This window comes from Euprymna scolopes, chromosome 1, assembly GCF_053919585.1.
Source record: "Euprymna scolopes isolate OS-2025 chromosome 1, ASM5391958v1, whole genome shotgun sequence".
NCBI lineage: Eukaryota > Metazoa > Mollusca > Cephalopoda > Sepiida > Sepiolidae > Euprymna > Euprymna scolopes.
This window is the reverse complement of record NC_136482.1, coordinates 157,042,638-157,050,536: the sequence shown is the minus strand read 5'-3', so window position 1 is coordinate 157,050,536 and position 7,899 is coordinate 157,042,638.

Sequence of the window (7,899 nt, the reverse complement as noted above, 5' to 3'; positions counted from 1 at the left end):
CGCCGATATTTTTTTAAAGTTATCCTCTCCTTTAGATTAATTCTTAAAAATGTCGCTTCCGGTTTGGCGGTGGTTGTAACAGCATAAACGTTAGGTTTTACTCCGTTCGTGTCCTCCTTTGCGGTACGGGTTTGAGCCAGCCTCCCTTCTAGCACTTTTTTTTTTTTTTTTTTTTTTGCTCAACATACACATCCAAACACCCGGGAAACGCCGGGCTGAAATGCTAGTATATATATATATATATATATATATATATATATATATATATATATATATATATATATATATATATATATATAATATATATATAATATATATACAATATATAATATATATATGTATATAATATATATATAATATATATATAATATATATATATATTATATATAATATATATAATATATATATAACACATATATATAATATATATATAATATATATAATATATATAACATATATATATAATATATAATATATATATAATATATATAATATAGAACATATATATAATATATATAATATATATAATATACCAGGCACACACACAGACATTCAGCTTTTATTATATATATATATATATATAAAGCTGAATGTGTGTGTGTGTGTGTGTGTGTGTGTGTGTGTGTGTGTGTGTGTGTGTGTGTGGTCACGAATAGTCTCTTATATGGTTGACTATTTTAAAAAAACTGATTACATATAATGATAGAAGATGTATCGAGACGCAGGAATGGGTATGTTTGATCTGGCAGAACAGTGGTTCATAAACATTGTGGGGTCTGCGTTCGCACCTGGTCCACAAAGTATAGATATAAAAAATTTAAAAATAAATAAAAACGTTTACAAGTGTTTCTGATATAGATGTACATAAGACTACTTTGATAACGATGTTTTAACTTAAATAGGGATGGTATAATAAAACTTTGGGGTCTGCGTTCGCGCCTGGCCTCCATAGAATGGAAATAGGCACAAATTTTAATAAAGACTTTTCATATCTATCTGTGTAAGTATACTTTGATAATTATGTTTCAGCTTGAAGAAATACGGTATAATAAAATTATGGGGTGTTTGTTCGCACCTGACCTCCATAGAATGGAAATATGTCACAAAGTTTAACAAGGTATTTTAATATAGATCCACAGAATATTGTGATAAGTGTTTCAGTGTGAACAGGTATTGTATAATAAATTATTTGGTTTATCTATTTTATTTTTACTTTCATCATGTTTTGCTTTCGTTTTGATACCCCCAAATTCAATCCAAATTTACAACCCTTCCTTTCCATAACCTATCATAGTTTCATAAATCAGAGTCCATTTTCTGTAGGCTGTTTTTGAATCCAGTCAATGACAGGTACTTTTGCTAGTATATCTATAAAAGTGAACGTGTCTGTGTGTGTGTGTGTCTTTCTGTCTGTCTGTCTGTGTACATTTCCCTACGCAATAACTCTGCCAATTTTTCGTCTACAGACTCGAAATTTGATATACAGGGTACTGAGATTTGGAAAAGAAATTCAGCGATTAAGGGATCAAAGTTCAACGATTTGACCTTTGAGAACTCTACAAAACTCCTCCGACAATTTGGGGTCTAAACACTTGAAATTTGTAGATATAGGTTCCTTTGACATGGATCTAACTTAATAACTTGATTTGAGCCCAAAACAATAAATTTTAATGAGTCATAATAGGGGTCAAATTTTTAAAAATTGACGTTTTTTTTTTGTTTTTGTTTTTTTTTTTTGTCAGCATACACCTGCAAAAACCCGGGCAACGCCGGGCACCCATACTAGTACATATATATATATATATATATATATATATATATATATATATATATATATATATATATATATTGTCTCTGACAATTGCTCAGCTATTTGAGATACACATGGAACGGCGTAACTACAACTAGTGATACCAGAAAGGTAAAGGCGGGTATTCTTGTCTTAAAATCAGTGCTTTTACTAAATGGAACTTATAAATCTGTATATAGCTATATCCAATTATAGGAAAACTTTGAGGATCAAATCTGAGGATAACCACGAAGTTGGAGTCACCCCAAGCAGTCCGTGGCTGTGTACAATGACGTTCTGGGTATTCCTGTGACAGCACTGAGATTATATGTATCGATGCTTGCCTTTCAAATAGACCAATCGAATTGACGTACATAGAATTTAGGTGTCTGATGCACTGGTAATAATTACTTGCCCAAATTTAGCTATTTGGAATTTCTGTACCAGAAGGTACACCTAGAGCACGATTCCACAGTCGCCTAATAATAAGGGATGTTTATACTTATTTTCCGTTTGTTCGTTTAATGTTTTACCATCAGTGATTTAACATTTATCATCATTCATTGCAATCCCGCGCCTGATAATTTATATAATCGTGTTCTTTGTGTTCAATCATATTAAGTTATTTTTAGATTACGGATCGGAGTTGAAACCGTTAGATTTTTTACATTTGTTCAGTTAATCGATAATTCCCATTCTGCTGTTTTTTCTTTTGTTCTTTTGGGTGTTTTTTTTTTTTACATTCTTTCAGAACTATATAATTTTATTTCGCTTTATTTTCTATTTAGATCAATATCGATTATTTACTTTATCTATTTTTTTATTCCACGTTAAATGTAATTTTTATTTATATATTTGTATTTTTATTCATCACTTATCAAATTTTTTTTTTTATGCATGCACATTTAAAATCGAAGCTTTTTAGCGGAGCGATTTTTCTGACAGCGTTTTTTTTTTTTTTTTTTTTCGATATTTTATCTTTATTTAACTAATCGAATGCTGCTGCTGATTTCTTTTATTTGGCGGCTAAATCTCAAGTTTTTTTTTGTTTTTGTTTTTTTTGCCTTCTGCGTCCCTTACTTTCCTTAGACTCCAGTACGTTGTTTGCTTATAGAACCTTTAACATTAGTCTTTCTTCTTTTTTTTTTTTTGTTTGTTTGTTTGTTATTACTTTTCTATATTTACATTTTTTTTTTTCTCAGACTAGACTTTTATCTAGACCGGAAGTATAATAGAATATATTGGCACCAGAGGCGCTAGTGTTTTCTTCTGCTAAAAGAAGCGAGTTCCTTTTAGCAAATCCTCTCAAATTAATCTCTATTTATTTCTCTCTTTCTTTCTTTTATATTTTTCTTGTCTATCACTTTCTACATCTTATTCACCATCATAACCACCACCCTTTCTCTCTCTCTCTTTCCTTTTCACACACACACACACACACACACACACACACACACACACACGCACGCACACACACACATATTCACACGTTTGTGCGCTTGCTCTTTGACATACATTGTGAATTCTATGATATAGCATAATAGTATTTGTTAATGTTCTCCTTTATCTACGTGGGGCGCGACTGGAACCGCATAGCTAGCAAGATATTTTAAACAACACTGATTCGGTTTTCATTAAATTAATTATTCAGATTTAATTATTTACTTATTACAATAGAAAAATGCGAACATGAAATGTAATATGGTTAAGCTTAAACGTGGAAAAGTAAAGGATAAGTTGTTAAAAGTGAAAAAGAAAAGGACAAAATATTCTAGTAAAAAAATATAATAAATTTATAACTGAAAATATTGCACCATTAAGAATTGATTATATAATGTTAAATTGAATTTTGAAAAAAATTGTTGCAATATTTCATAATGGAGTATGATTCCGCACAGTCGGGCGATTCTATTTATAAACGATGCTGCTAGGAACTGATGAATCGAATTAATTCACGTTCTGCTACCAACCAATCAGAAACCAGAATTGCTTCATAAAAATTAAACTTTTTCTGCAGCAACTTCGCATATGTTTTCTTCGTGTCAACACGGGAAGAATCTTTTGCTCTGTGGATTCCAACTCGAAAACTGTCTACTGCGAACCAGTCACCTCCTAGGACTTGTATAGAACAACAAACCATCGGAAACTGTTCTGAGACTAAGCATGGCTAACACTTCTTGAGGTTATGGGCCCAAAACGCTTCCACTACCTGCTGCAATATTTTAAGTTATAAATTCATTATATTTTTTACTAGAATATCTTGTCTTTTTATTTTCCAGTTTTAACAACTAGTCTTTTACTTTTCCTGTTTAAGCTTAACCATATCACTTTTTATACTCGAATTTTTCTACTGTAATCCATGATTTTCCAGGTGTCCAATAAATTCGCTTGTTCTTTGTTTAATTTCAGTCTTATTTTTTTTGTCCCCATAAAACATAACATACACATATGTAATAACAATGTACGGCACTCGTCTGCTTCAATAATATCCCCCAATTATCCCCCTTTCATTATGTATGTTCCACTTGTTACTTCGCTTTTCGCGACAACAGTGAATTAGTAGCAACACTAGTCGCTGAAGCGAAGGAGGTTGCTATGGACCAGTCATAAAAAACGTCGCTTACCTCCTTACATATTTTTACGATTTTGGACATCAGAAAATTCATTATAACTTTTGTTTTACTGAACAAAAATTGAAAAAAAAAATTCACAATATCGCTGGGAAGGTGATCTATAAACTGTAATAATTGTTTGCAATTCGGTCGAAAAATGAGTGAGCGATGAAACTTTAAATATATACATATATTCAAACACGGTAGTGTTTGAGTGATAATGTGACGTTACGAGGGGAGTGCAATAAGTAATGCCCCTGGCCCACTTCCCATAGCAGTAGAGCAACGAAACTTGGCACAGTTATTAATCTTTCTCTACATAGGAACAACCCAGAGTTATGCATTTCTCCCATTGTTTGATGCAGCTCTGGACATCGTTTTTGTAGAACACCCAAGGTTGGTCCTCCAACCACGACGTGACTTCAGAAATCAAGGATGCATCATCTCGGAAACGTTTTCCTTTCAAAAACAACTCATAGTCATAAAGTCATAGGTTGCAAGGTCAGGAGAGTAGGGAGGATGGGGAGAGGGGATTTCATAACTACACGCCCGTGCTTCTGATCTGGCGACATGCTAGTTGTGGACCGGAGCGTTGTCCTGCAGGAGGAGGATACGTTTGCTGATCTTGCCCCGCCTCTTGATTTTGATAGCTTCCCTTAATTTCCTCAAAAGTGAAGCATAATAGGCTCCTGTAATTGTGGTACCCTTTGCCAGGAAATCTGTCATCACTACTCCGTCCTGGTCCCAGAAGACTATGAGCATGACCTTGCCAGCGGAGGGCTGCACCCTTGCCTTCTTTGGAGGTGGTGAGTCCAAGTGCTTCCACTGCATTGACTGGGCGTTGGTCTCTGGATCATAGTGAATGACCCAGGTTTCATCCAGTGTAATCAGTCTTTTGAAACACTTTGACTCATCTTCTTGGCACATCTCCAAATTCATCATCTAGCACTCGACGCGTTCTCGCTTCTGGAATGGTGTGAGCAACCTGGGAATCCATCTGGCAGACACCTTATGCATATACAAACGGTCATGAATTATAGTCTCCACACACCCTGTACTAATCTTGACATCTTGGGCTATTTGGCGAATAGTAATGCATCGATCTTCCAAAATGGCAGTCTCAACTTGACGGACAGATGCCTCATTAATGGCAGAAGGGGGCGACCAGGTCTGGGAGTTGTTTCCACAGACTTCCGGCCATGTTTGAATTCACGATGCCAGCGTTTTACAAGGTCATCTGATGGGGCATTATCATCATAAGTTTCTTTCCTGTGGTGTGCGTCCTTTCAAATACAAAAACCGGATCACTGCTCGACATTCAACAGGCTTCATTTCACACCTGACTCTGTTCAAACACCTGTAAAACAGAAACCACAATTAGTTCAGAGCTGTAATTTGCCACATAACCCGTAGAGATATAAGCCATTGCACATGCAAAATTTCAGCTAGATCAGACAACTGGGATTGGGTCAGGGGCATTACTTATTGCACGCCCCTCGTATGCGGTTGACTGGATTTCGTTTATTAGAAAATTGAAAACTTAAATTAAAGACCTGGGTTGATGAGATGTGTTTTAGTTACAATATAACGTTCTTGTTAACTGATATTAACTACAATAACAAAACAAACTATGGTAATCAGACTAACAGTACCAATACTTACCATTTATCAAGATACTAGATTATCGATCAGTTCTATTGACATCCATAATTTTACACCTGACAGCCAGCCATGTCAAGCCGCAGCATACGATAAATTACCCAATTAACTGGAGTATATAGAAAAGTATTCACTATTAGACGAACATCGTTTTACCAGTAATTCATCCATTGTATTTTTAACTGCCTTTGCAATTCAGCTGTAAACAGTCAGTGTGTAAAGAAACGTTGTAATTTGTAGTCGATGCAACCACAACACAATTACTAAAGTGGAGCATAGCGAATTATTTCTTTCCTTTTTTTTTTTTTTTTCGTGAAGAATGATTTAAACGAACAGTTTATTGATTCGTAATGAATTACTTGGCGTTTTGAAAATGAGAAATTATTGATATTAACGATAGATGACAGAGAAAGGAATCTATACTTTACTGGCAGTAAAACCTCTAATTAGATAACTCGCTAGCAAGATAGATACATATGACGGGGCGTTCCAAATCGAATGCCTCCTATTTTTTTTTATTCCGCCCGACTGAAGCAGAGACGATTTCAAATTGCATTGTTATGATGACTTGACTCATGCATTCATGACCTGAAAGTTTCATCTTTCTTTGTTACAGATATTGACGGTGTAAGACTCTAAGAAAGCAGCTCCTGTCATGTAAATATGATGTACGCTAGGAGCATAGATGCGTCACTGAATTCCTAATTCCAGTGGCTAAAGTGCATTGATTGTGGTGGGGACTATGTAGAAAAATGCATTGTTAGGTACAAATCGTCGCTTATTTTAATGGTTTCAATCCCGTATTCGTAACTCTTTCACTTTTGGAGTGAAAATACAGGAAGCTTTACTTTTGGAATGACCCAAGTACAAGGAGATGTGGAAAAATAATGAAGATGTAGATAAGCTTATAAATTTGATATAAATAAAGATACACACACACACATGTATATATATATATATATATATATATATATATATATATATATATATCATAGATCATCGTATAACGATTAGATCACTCTCTGAGTGACGTAAATGAACATTTAAAATTAAAATATTTAAATTCAACGCTATTTCACGCGGTTAATGGTAGCCGAATGGATACGATCTCCGCTAATTGAGACAGAGATGTCTCGTGTTGCGAGTTTCGAATCGTTCGGCTGGTGTTAATCGTGACACCCTGCACTGAAGAATCCCGAAAGGATGAAACACTGGTGTCTGTAGGTATTTAATTATTATAGTAAAAAAATAATTATATATATATATAATTATTTACTATATATATATATATATATATATATATATAATTATCTACTATATATATATATTATCTTCTGTCTATCTATCTATCTTCTTATTCTATACTCCTATCAATTCGTTTTTCTTTGGTGTGTATTGATATTCATAATAAAACCCTCTTTTCTATTTATTTAAAAAGAAAATACGATTTTCTTATATATGGGTTGTGGAAATGCACTCACTCGCAAAAGATCTAGCTAATTTGCATATTCTTTTAAACATTCATTTTAATTAATTCCCTATTAGTTTTTTTCGGTTTCCTGATGAGATGATCATCTTTAGTTAACTATTACGTGTAATTATATTCATGCAGATATTCTACATGATTTATACTTGCATAATATTTGCGTAAAATCTTTACAGTAAACAAAAAATAGTTTCCATATATATTTATGTATACGTATATATTTTTGTTTTATCTATTAGTCTATCTATCTATATATCTATAAAAGTGAACGTGTCTGTCTGTGTGTGTCTGTCTGTGTACATGCAATAACTCTGTCAATTTTTAGTCTACAGACTCAACATTTGATATACAGT